The sequence below is a fragment of the Balaenoptera physalus genome (genome assembly GCF_965194825.1).
Source record: "Balaenoptera physalus genome assembly, chromosome: 18".
In the NCBI taxonomy this organism is placed as follows: Eukaryota; Metazoa; Chordata; class Mammalia; order Artiodactyla; family Balaenopteridae; genus Balaenoptera; species Balaenoptera physalus.
In genome coordinates, this window is record NC_138899.1 from 17,280,266 (window position 1) to 17,293,436 (window position 13,171).

The 13,171-nt window shown below is 34.9% G+C and overlaps 1 protein-coding gene and 1 long non-coding RNA gene across 2 annotated transcripts in view; one reads left to right on the plus strand and one right to left on the minus strand.

The window, feature by feature from the left end:
• Positions 1–13,171, minus strand: part of GPC5 (glypican 5) — a gene marked incomplete at its 5' end in the record, with an annotated part of 1,365,225 nt that overhangs the window by 327,452 nt on the left and 1,024,602 nt on the right. The gene's annotated exons all lie outside the window — the stretch shown is intronic.
• LOC309647428 overlaps positions 2,266–13,171 on the plus strand; it is an 85,978-nt gene continuing 75,072 nt past the window's right edge. The window contains exon 1 of the long non-coding RNA XR_014256046.1: positions 2,266–2,874. This is a non-coding gene — a long non-coding RNA (uncharacterized lncRNA). The remainder of the gene's footprint in view (positions 2,875–13,171) is intronic.

The following is a 13,171-nucleotide window of genomic DNA, read 5'->3' on the forward strand; positions in this document are numbered from 1 at the left end:
TATCCTTTTCCTGATGAGAGTTAAAGGAAGCTGTACTATCCCAGACAAACCAAGTTATAAGGTCACTCTATCTAAGTGGAAACAAAAAGAAAGGAAAATTTTAGTATTTTTTTTTCTTCTACAGAACAAATAAGAATAAACTGATGAAAGGGTTACTGAATCTGAGGCAAAATCATTATTTTATATACTCTGATATATTTGAAACATATATAGTAAGGAAATAGGCTTTCAAAGAAATAATGTAATTTATAAAGAGCTGTTAAAGTACTTTCACCTTAAACATGTAACTTAATAGTCTCAATAGTTGCTGATGAAAGTGGCTTAGGAAATATTATTCTCATGTTACACAGGAAGAACCTAAGGAGAAAAAAAAATTAAGTTCAATGCTTGCCCAGACACTTTGTAAATGGGCAAGTTAGAACTAGAACACTTTATACTTAAATTAACATTCTCTATCACATCATACTATCTTTCCAAATACATTTTTATCAAAAACCTTATCAAATTTTATAAATGAAGTTAGCAATTAACATAGGAAACATACATCTAAAAATCCTCCCATTATAGTCCACATGATAAAAGTATAGATGGAGAGTCTATATGGGGTAGGTTTTAAGACCATGGGCTTTCCTAGTAGGCAGGCCTGGGCTTGGGTCTTGTTACTATCACAAGCCTGCTATGTGACCTATACCCACAGGTCCTATAACAAGACATACTGAGAATGAACAAATACCAGGGTCAGGCACACTGTAAATGCTCAATAAATGTTTACTCTTATTAGCTACTATTATGTAATAAGTATATATTATGCCATTTGATTTTTTATCCTTTTTCTTGTAATATAACATACAAACCCTAGAAATATAAACCCCTCCCCCTGAAGAGTAATTAAGGACAAGCTAAAGAAATGGAACTTGCTCATGAATTAGAACACTTGGCAGTGTGAAGTCAGTTCTTTGCTAAATTGATATACAGACTTAATGCAATCCCAATAAAAATCAGAAGAGATGTTTCTGCTTGTTTATTTTTATTGTGAAAATTGAAACAATTAAATCTATCATTTGTGAAATGCCAAGAACTAAGACCTGTGAAGATATTTTTTAAGTAGAATAAAGCTGGGAAACTTACACATCTGCTACAAAAATTTATTACAGAACAAAAGCAGTCAAAGTAGCATGTTTTTGGTAGAAGATTAGAGAAGTAAATCAACAGAACAGAATAGACTGCAGAGACAAACTCACAAGTATTTACTCATTTGATTTGAAATAAATATGCACAGGAATGAAGTGTGAAAATAATGTATATCCAGTAAATGGTATTGTACCAATTAGATATCCTTATGGAAAATATAAAATGAAGTGTTGAGACTTCCCTAGTGGCACAGTGGTTAAGAATCCATCTGCCAGTGCAGGGGACACAGGTTCGAGCCCTGTTCCGGGAAGCTCTCACATGCTGTGGAGCAACTAATCCCGTGTGCCACAACTACAGAACCTGCCCTGCGCTCTAGAGCCCGCGAGCCACAACTACTGAGCCTGCATGCACAACTACTGAAGCCCGTGCACCTAGACCCCATGCTCCGCAACAAGAGAAGCCATCGCAATGAGAAGCCCGCGCACCACAAAGAGTAGTAACCCCCATTAGCCTCAACTAGAGAAAGTCCGTGCACAGCAACAAAGACCCAATGCAGCCAAAAATAAATACTTAAATTTATTTTAAAAAAATGAAATGTGACCTCATTTACATGACACAAAAATGAATTCGATATGGATTTGTAGGCAGAAATGTGCAACACAAAGCAACTTTTAAAAAATAGCATAGGAGAATATATTCATGATCTTAGAATGGGCAAGGATGTTCTTCAAAAACATTATCCATAAAAGAAAAGTAGAATGGACTAGACTTCATTAAAATTAAGAACTTACGTTCATTAAAAAAAAAAAAAAAACATTAAGATATAGTAACAATATAATTCATAAGTAAAAGATAGAAAATTCAATAAGGCTGAGCAAAAGGAATTTAACAGGCACAACACCAAAACAGAATATTCAAATAGCTAATGTATTAACTTTTTATACATGCAATAAATTGAAGATTTTGCTTCTCAAATTGTATCTTTATTCCATCTAAGTTTAGGATTTTTAAATTATTATTTTCCCCATAATATATGTGGCACATATTTCAGAATCACTGGGAAGTAGCACATAGCTACTAAACCATCCATCATGCCCTACCCTGAAACACATAGTAACTCACAAAGGATTCCTGTACTACCATACATGCACTTCAGGGACATATAAAAAATATATTTGTGATTACTAACAGATTTTTCTCATATTTTACACAATATTATGACCTCAAGTTTTCTATATAGTACTCTATAAACTTTATAAATATAATTTTAATAACACCATTATTATAAACCATTTGAATATGTCCTTATGTATTTGAATCATCATCAATTATTTCCAATATGAGGATCTAAAGGTTCTACGAGCATTTATGTATCTTTTTTCTCCTCTTTGGTCAAAATCCACTAATGCCTTATTTTTTATTTTTTATTGAATGAAAGGTTTTTAAATTTCTATAGTTCTTTATAATTTTCAAAAGTTTCACACACATTTTCACATAATCCCATAATAACCATTTTTTTAATGTATCCTTTTTTTTTTTTTGCCTGTGCCCTGCGGCATGTGGGATCTTAGTTCCCCGACCGAAGACTGAATTCATGCCCCCTACATTGGAAGTGCAGTCTTAACCACTGGACTGCCAGAGAAGTCCCCCATAATAACCCTTTTTTAAAATCCCCTTCCCCTATATTGCCTCTCCCCTCCTTCACTCTTCCCACTGGTAACCACTAGTTTGTTCTTTATATCTGTGAGCCTGCTTCTTTTTTGTTTTATTCACTAGTTTATTGTTTTTAGATTCCACATATAAGTGATACCACACCATACTTATCTTTCTCTGTCTGACTTATTTTACTTAGCATAATGCCTTCCAAGGCCACCCATGTTGCTGCAAATGGCAAATTTTCATTCTTTTTTATGGCTTTTTTATAGTTAGGGAGTAGCATTCCATTGTGTGTGTGGAATCTTCTTTATCTATTCATCTGTTGATGGACACTTAAGCTGCTTCCATATCTTGGAAATTATAAATAATGCTACTATGAACATTGGGGTGAATGTATCTTTTTGAATTCCCTATCTTAACCTTTTAGAAGCAGCAGCTTCTGGTCCAGTGATGTCTGAAAGGAGCTTCAGGTGCTAGCATTCCTTGTAGGCCTCCCATTATGCTTCACCCAACTGGGTAAGACTCCTGGTCTCCATGGAATTTAGTGTTCTCCTTGTTTTAAGATAATTCCCACTCTAAGATGTTGTGAGGATAATGATCACATAAGAGAAACAAAAGCTCTTTAAAATGCAACATATGCCAAGTCGTTAGGCCAAAATTTCCTCAGTCCCTGGGAGTACTCATCATTATAATTTTGTATAGAAGGCACAAGTAGACATTTCATTTTCTACTGAATAAAAGTTTCTTTCTTTCCCCAAACCTTCCTCCGTTTTTCCCTAATCAATTAGATCTACTATTTTTGAATCTGCCCACTTACAAAATAGGCTGGTAAAATCAACTAAAGTACACCCACATATTTGTAAGTGGGTCAAATGTTGTAGATATATATTACATCCACTTTAAATGGAGTTATAAATATCATTACTAAATATCACTGGTAAGAAAGTAACTTCTATTCCCACTGCCTCATCACCAAAAACTAATATTCCTTTTTATCACAAGTTATATTTCTCTTTTGAATTCACATTTCTTGACTATACTTATTCATAGGGCCACTATTATATTATTCATCTTTGTATTCATCTAACATCTTAACATCTACTTCATATAGTTAGGGAAGTATGTAACAGTTGTTTTTATGTGTATTTTAGAAGATAAAACTGCTACCCAATACTTTTGCCTAAAATGGTTTTCTTCAAATAGACTGTCATAGTATTAGTGATGATGCTTTTTATATTAATTAATAGACATCATGCAAGAGAGTTTGTTTTAATGTATACCAATATATTATTATTCTGTAGTTCCTAGGGTGTGGCAAGGCTCCAACAGTCCACACACTATTACATAATAAATATGAAAATCAAAATTAATTAAAGCAGATGATATAACATCCTTAAAAGTGCACTCTTAGGGAAAATATTTCTATAATAATCTACAAAATTCCCCAAAGAATATTACTGTCAATTATTCTGTAAAACCATTTGATTAATTCTGACCTTTTCGGCCCTTTGACTAAAAACTAGATCTAAGCATATGGCTTAAGGAATTGGAGGATAGTAAATAATAACAAGCTCTGATGGGCATCTTTCCAAAAAGTCAATGGTCGTGCAAGAGAAAATGTCATACAAATATCATATGTAAAGTAAGTGCATATAGAGAGGTGAGTAACAGCGTTGCTTAGATACTGGGGCAAAACAGATATAAAGGAGGGAACTGAAGGAGGGAGAGAGGAAGGGAAAAAGAAGGAAGGAGGGAGAAGGAAGGAAGGAGAAAAGGAAGGAAAAGGAGGGAAAGAAGGAAAGAAGGAAGTGGTGGAGAAAGTAGGAGAGAGGCTGGGAGAGATGGATGAAAGGAAGCAAGGGGATGGAAGGAAAAGGAAGAAAAAGAAAGAAGGAAGGGGAAGGAGGAAAGGAAGAGCAGTGAGGAGGGGATGAGAGGGGAAGGAAGAGAAAGGGAGGGAGAAAAAATAGCTAATCCTTTTTAAAATATAATGAAATGCAGTTGCCCTAAGCAGACTCACTTGGGAAATAAGTTATGTGGTGAGTTAGCCCAGCATAATGGAAGTAGCACTAGACTAGGAGTCAACATACTTTAGTTCTACTTCTAAATAGATCACCAGCTGCCAGTGTAATTTTAGACAAATATATTAACTCTTATCTTCAATTTCTTCATTTGCAAATTTAAATGTTTAGACTAGCATCTTTAAGGTCTCTTCTGGTCTTAAAATCCTGTGCTTTTAAGTATTTCCATAGTAGATGACAAATTGATTTAAGGAAAATGAGAAATGACTGATACAATGATGTTGTTTAGATAAGAGACATTCTGTCTTCATAATTGACTGGACTTCTAAAATGCCTTCCTTGTGCAACTAGCGCAAACTTTGTATATTAAGCGTTGTTTGATTATGGAGCTTCCAACAAGTGCCGCACTTGGTGTGTCGGCAATGAGACATGGAGATGGATAATATACTTTTAGGTTGGCATGATTCTGACATTCATTGTCAAAGATGTCACTGTTTGTGATATCTGTGGAGAGCCATAATGTACTGGTACACCTAGGAGACTGGTTGTAAACTTATATTAGGTAATCAGGGAGATGATGATAAACACGACCTGAAAGAAGCTAGTGACATGAACATATTTTACTAGATGCCTGGAATACAAAAATTCAGATAAGCCTATGCATATGTTTAGCTCTGGCAGTAGAATTTATACCCTGCGAGTTGATCAAATCACATAAAAATCAAGACTCCTTGAAGAGGTCAGTCGTCTACTTTCACTGATATCTTGAACTATACAGTGCAGGTTGAGCTGCCTTTGAAATGGAAAGTATTTATTTAAGCCACAGATAAAAGGTTGTTCTCAGGAACCTTTCAACCACTATTTCAATTATTTTCTGGCATGATAAATTTTCTTTCACAGATGCTTATGTCAACTACACTACTGTAGCTCAGCACCTGAAAAATGCCTTAATTTTTTAACTTTGAAATATGCATTCAGGTATTTGCATTTAAAAGGTTGTTCACAAGTTGCTAAAACATAATGTAAATGAATACCTTTTCTTCCTATTGCTTTGGAGATAGCATTTTAAATGTGGTAACAGTCCTTGGAACACACCTTAATTATAAGTCAAAAACAGGGAGCCTAAATCTTTTCAGAGCTAACAACTGTATCATACCTTGTTATATATTTTCTCTGATAAATATGCAAAAGTAGAAGATTTGGAAAATGTCAAAAGATGAAAACAAACAAAAAAAATTAAACACACAATTTGCTACCTTTTTCTTAACTTTATACCAAGAGACTTGGTCCAGATGATTAAATATTCTTCAAAACCATGATGTTAGGGACTACACAATATTATATTTATACATATGCCATAATTTATTTCATAATCTGCCTAACTAAAAGCACTTGCTTCAGATGTTTTGTCTTATAAATAATGCTAACATGAAGATCTTTACTCAAAAACTTTTTTACTCTCTGGTTCTTTCCTCAAGCGGGACACCTAGAATGTAATTACAAGATCAAATGATATGCCCTTTCTCAGTGCCATTGATAGGAATCACCAGATTGCTTTCAGATCCAGAAATTGTGAGAGATCTGTCTAAATATTCTGCCCTCTGCAACAAAACGTATGTTAACTGGTTTAAAAAAATCATGTTGTTCAAATTTGCTTCCTTCTTAGTAGTGGGGTTTAACATTAGGTTACTTTTATGGGTACATAATCTTTCATTCATATGTTTATATATCTGTGCATATATTTGACATTTATTAAGACTATTAACTGACCTTCTCATTGGAGATGTATCTGACATAAAACGTTGGGGACTGCAGTCAAATGATTTAAAAATGCTACTAATTGTACTATTTCACTTGAAGAGTAATAATAAACATTGGTGTGTGAAAGACAGAGATGATGCAGAGTGAATTAACCTGTTGAACTTCATGTAGTCCAAAGGTACTCAAATGCATTTTAGTATTAGTCTATTGTTCATATAATACGTATACATATTCTGGTGAGGTAATGTCTATGAAAAACACATCCTGGAAATTCACTATTAAGTATATCAGCTCCTTGTCATATTTTTCCAAATGTTTTTTCCATGCTTGCTTCTTAGAATATTTTTTGTTTAAAATCACCATGATTATCAATACTCACTCTACCCCAGTGAGGTCAAGCCTTACATTATCCTCACACCTGCTGTATTCATTCTAACCTCCATATCTCTGCTCACTGGTTCCACCGCTAAAACACAAGTGTAAGGGAATGTGCTGGTTCAGTGTGAAATTTGTAAAGGTCAAAGCTTTTTGTTTTAGTATAATCATGCTATCAGAAGAAACCACCATTTGTTTTCAGGTCTTCACTCCGACTTTTTCTCAAGGCTTTTGTTGTTCCCTGGGTGAACAGAGTAGAGTAGAGTAGAGTAGAGTAGAGTAGAGTAGAGTAGAGTAGAGTAGAGTGTGTGTGTGTGTAATAAAGTAAGGATGTAGAGAGGAGGAAGTACTGTTTGTCTAAAATTTTCTTCTGCTCTGAGCGCTCATACTTCCTAAAATTGTCCAGCTCTTTACATAACACTTGGTAAGTGCACTGGACCTGACAAATTGTTCTCAACTCTCTCTGAATTTCACCTCACAAATTTGTAAGCAACATGAAGACAGAGACAGGCTTCCTTATTTTCTCTTCCTGCATGCCCTTCTGCAGAACTTGCCCTCTCTACAGCAATACATGCCATGCCGTCCTCCCCACCCATCTTTGTTTGGCTGGAGCAGAAACGAACTCCTGACTCAGATCCAGGCAATGCATCTGCAAAGTGGGTAAAAATTCAATTTTTTTGTGCTTAAAATACCATCTAAGAAACCTCGAAACTAGCAACAGTCATGGCTAGGCACTTGAGGAGACATAGAAAAATACAGACCCGAGAACATAACATGGCAAACCAAAGCAGTGTGCAGAGTTAAGCTATTGGCAAAGATGACCATACACGAATTAAAGAAAGTGACTGGTTAAGAAAGAACAGCATGATGCAGACAGGACAAACACACAGACCCAGAGGAGGAACGATCAAGAGAGCAGCCGCTCTCATTCTTGATAAATTTCTATTTACCCTCTTAGAACTACAGGACGCCCAGCTATAGTCTTGACCATGGTAGTCCATCAAGTTTCCCGGAATTATTCAATGGCAAACCTTTGAAACTAAACTAATTTATATGGGTTTCTAATTCTTGCAATGCAATGAGTTTTGATTTGAACGCTAACAGTCTTATTTGACTTTGTGACCCTAGAATCCAGCACAGAAAGATTCAAAGACTGAGGAAATGATTAAATGCATAGGTATCTTCAGAGTTCAACTGAAAATCTAACATGAAGTTCTTTCTTAAATCTCTGGACTTGTACATATTTTTCTTTCCTATCCTCCTCTAAGAATTATTTCTTGCACTATGTATTTTTCATTTTATTATTTTCTGTTCTGTACTGTTCTTGAATTGTTTTACATACTGAATGTACAACCCATTTGACATTTAATTATATATTGTTTCATATTATTATTAATTCATGTTTTGTTTCCTCTACTACTTGTAAGTCCTTTGAGTATAGGGAATACATCAAAATCTTACATTTTCCATATATTAAATTCTCACTAAAAGCTAACTAAATTCAGTGTCTTGTGGTAGAAAGGCTCTGGAGAATGTTCTCACCTTACTAAAAGCTTTCCTTTTTCTACCTATGAAATATGGTAATGATTCCACCTCCCAATGAAAAGTGCTACACAAAACATATGTAAAATGTCATGAGCACAAATTATAGCATTGGTAGTTATGGCTATGAAGTAGAACATGTATGAAAGAAGTGATTGTATGGCATCACCCTTCCTCACTGAGCTTTTTTTTTTATTGAAGTATAGTTGACTTACAATATTTTATTAGTTTCAGGTGTACAACATAGTGATTCAATATTTTTATAGATTATATTCCATTTAAAGTTATTATAGAATATTGGCTATATTTCCTTGTGCTGTGCAATATACCCTTGTAGCTTATTTTATACATAGTAGTTTGTACCTCTTAATCTCCTACCCCTGTGAGTTGGCTTCTGTTTTGTTGTATTCATTTGTTTGTTTATTTTTTGTATTCTACATATAAGTGATAACATAGAGTATTTGTCTTTGTCTGACATTTCACTATGCACAATACCCTCCAGGTCCATCCATGTTGTACATACGTGAAGAAAACGAAAACACTAATTTGAAAAGATATTCAGCAACATTATTGTTGTTGTTCTTTGGTGTGTGCAAAGGTTTATTATTCCAAAGTGAGCCCTGAGAAACGAAGAAAGTGACATAGGACAAACCCACCTTTCACGGAAGCCCAAGCTGTCATTTAGTGTCAATACCCAAGTAGGGTGGGGGGGAAAGGGCTTGTTTAAGAAATTAACATCCCTAGTTAGGTTTTTCAATTTTGAACCTAATTTGGGCATAAAGGTTTTATTGATGAGATAAACAAGTTCAATCTTATATATTTCTCCAAACACCATGAAAAAGATGCAGTGCCTATGGTTAAAAAAAAAAAAAAAGAAAAAGAAGGGGGATGGATGAAAGAGCAAACTCTTTCCCATCAACTGGGGCAAAGTGAGAATAGCATCGACATATATACTCTACTGAATGTAAAATAGCTAGTGGGAAGCAGTAGCATAGCACAGGGAGATCAGCTTGGTGCTTAGCAATGACCTAGAGGGGTGGGATAGGGAGCGTGGGAGGGAGACGCAAGAGGGAGGGCATATGGGGATATATGTATACGTATAGCTGATTCACTTTGTTATAAAGCAGAAACTAACACATCATTGTAAAGCAATTAGACTCCAATAAAGATCTATTAAAAAAATTAAAAAATAAAAAAACCCTCAAAAAAAATTTTCCCATTAATTTTACTTTGCCCTACCTGATCTTTTTACTCTTATAAGGCAATGGCTTATAATATGGCAAGAACATATTTCTTCTGATGGAAGTTAACTGATGAGAATTTTTGAAATAAACTTTTATCCCCTAGTGACTGCTCTGGGGCAGCTGTTCCTACTGAGCATATATTAAAACAAGACTTGGAATTGAGAGGATAGCTGTCTAAAGTTACTATTCAGATACTCTTATCTAACAAATGTTTATAATAATACCCAAAGCTATTGATAATAAGTCCCAGCATAATACGCTAGTTTCTTTCAACACTGAGACATAATAGTGCAAGTTAATGAATATTCTCATAATAAATAACTCAGTGTAAAGAAATACATTTTGATGAAAATTCTAATGAAGAAAGAATGAGATGGAAAAAAGGAAAGGATTGAAGGGACATCTGACAATATATTAAGATAAAAGTATGAGCTATTTTATTTTAAACAAATGAACTTACAATGTCTATGGTTTTAGAGCATATAATAAAATAAGGGTGACAGTTAACTTTAAAATTTTATATACATTTTCCAGCCTACCTATTTTATAGGTAAGTTATCTTTAAACTAAAATTATGTATATTAAAATCTGTTTTTTTCCCCTGAATTCTTCAGTAAAATTTAAAATTAATTCCTAGGATATAATAAATATCTGCAAAGAATGGGTAAACATTAAAATTTCTCTGAAGATGATATCTTTTCTGATAAAGTAGTAATAATTATTCTCAAATTTGTCATAAAATGTGAATATCATATTGAAAGGGTCATGTTAGCTCTTGCCAAAATAACTTAGTTCTAAAAAGGAAAAAGGCAAAGGTCAATTTAACTAAATTTCCACTTACCATCCACCTAAACCCCACATTGTTTTGGTAATTTATAACTCTGTTTGTTATATATTCTTTTATTTATAAAAGATGTGGTATTTTAAAAATAAATTGGTTTATTGGGACATAAGAGAAAGTGAAACAAGAATATAAAATAACCACTCTTGAAAATGTAATTATCAGTGACTAATGCAGGGCTCTGGGCCTGAAACCCCCAGTGAAAGTAACTCTGAGTTGTCACATAGTTTTACCATTTTCATAATTTTACAAATTCACGGCTAACCCAGACTCAGAGGATATAAAATGTACAGGGGTGGAGATTAGACCCCCAACTTTTGGAGGATCCTCTGATAGTGATGAAAGGAACTGGAGAAAGGTTTTAACAATCCCTTTTGGTGTCACACGTGATGTGCGTTGTTTGTTCTTTGGGGATTTAGTAACCTGGATTTGGGTACTGTACTCTTTGACTCTACTGGCTGTGTCCCATTAATCATTAACCACTTATCTTGCATCATTTCCCTTGTTATCACACATCCAGATCTGTTACATGAAATCTTTTTATTTATTGTCATCTTATCCCTACAAAATAAGTTCAGTGAAAGTAGAGATTGTTTTCTTCATTTAGATTACCACCAGTGCCTGGCTCAGAGTTGGTGCACAATTCACATCGACTGACTGAGTGAATGAATGAATGCCTACACGAATGCATGAATTCTGTGTGGGAACGTCCTATTAAAGCCAAAGGGCTAAACCGCAGCCTTGTGGATAGGAGGTTCCTCTGAAAGAAATTGACATTTGGAGTATGATTTTGGGAAACGAGTGAATGCTAAGGCATTAAATGAGGACTCAGGAGACTGAGCAATACATTCTCTTCTTTTGGGAAGTGAGTGATAAGTTTTATATTGAGGCCAGAGATACGGATATAGGGGATGAACCATCGCCTTTAATTGAAGACACTCTCAGAATGAGAGAAAGAAGCAGCCCCATAAAAATCTCTAAAATGAATCTGGGAAGGTGCCAGAGTGTACAGTTAATATACGGTCAGTATACAATCCAATGTCCCACATTTCATTACTTTCAAATGGAAATGTCAACCTGATCTCATTTGGGCTATGGGGAATGGTAAACATGCTTCTGCCTACCCTTAGGACAACATAATTCATGGGAAAGCAGGGTATCCTCCCTACTGTGAAACTAGAGTGGTGGCACCTGCCCTGGTCACTAAGAGTGGATATCACGGCTGGTAGAAAGGCAGCCTTAGTTGATGACACAGGCAATGGAATTCTGCAGCGGAAAAGGAGCAGAGGAGCCTGGGGGACAGTTCTTGAACTTAAGCAAGGCAGAGCATACACAGGGAACATTAATTTCTGGAAAGATCTGATGAGAGTGATTATCAGATCTGTCCATATACATACATATATAAATATGTTAAATATATAAAGTTATTTTCACTATAAATATTACTTTATTTTATACTATAAAACTAGAATACTTCTTTTTATGTACTAGAATAAATAGTATATCCTAAAACTAGTGATTAATTCAATATCCAAGCATTTATTATTAAGCTCCAAATACTAAAGCCTCTGTTTCAACAATATTATCCAAAGTTAATATTTTATCAAATAGGTATGATTCTTTGAAGTTAAGACCAAGCAAAGACTGTGGATGATTCACATTCATCCATGATTCATTCCTCAGAGAAAAAGGATATAAGCTTTGGCTTCAGAGAAAGCTGCCAAATTTCAACATCTAGGATGTGGTATAACCAGAAAGAAGGATTTTCTGCAGTCATAATGCTGGCCTTGATATTAACAACTATCACTATCTGTCAGAATGTGCCAAGTATTTAGGTCATTATAATTGCTGCTAAGTAGTTTAAACTTTTGCTATAGAGAAAGGCAACTACTTAAGGATTTAAGCAGGAAGTGACAGGATCACATATGCTTTTTCAAAGATCACTTGGGAATCTAAGTGGAGAGCCCTGGAAGACATTCAGAGGAGGATCGCTTGCTATGTGCACGGTTCATCGACCTTGATTAGAAAGACGAAGGATCTGACATAAGACAATAACATGAAAAGACACACAGAAGTGTGTGATTGTGTTAGATCTTAAGAAAGAGTGGTGGACAGCATTTATTCACATATAAGAGGATGTGAAAAGGGTGTCTGCATAGAAAAGAGAAAAAAACATGACCCGCATTGTTTGATTTAAGCTATAAATATTCAACAGCTAAGATAATGCCTTGGGTCTATGAAACCCTTTCCCTCCTTTGTATACAGTTAGGCAACCATATAGAAACCTGGAAAATGTAGGCTAAGGCCACAGGAGGAATTCTACCTAATATAATTGGATGGAAATATGTACCTCATTTTCTGACTGTCACTTGGTTGCATCCAGAAAATACAGTGGAGAACTGAGGTCTTAGAAGATGGATGAAAGAGCCACTACATAGGTTTTTGAGTAACTGCAGAGAGCTGAGCCCACCTCTTCCCTCTGTCACCACCCTCATGACCTGAGTGGGAAAAAGAAACAGCACATTTTTGTGTTAAAGCCTCTACATTTTTACTGTGTGTTTTATTACAACTCACTTCCTTCTCTACGGTTGCTAAGTGTT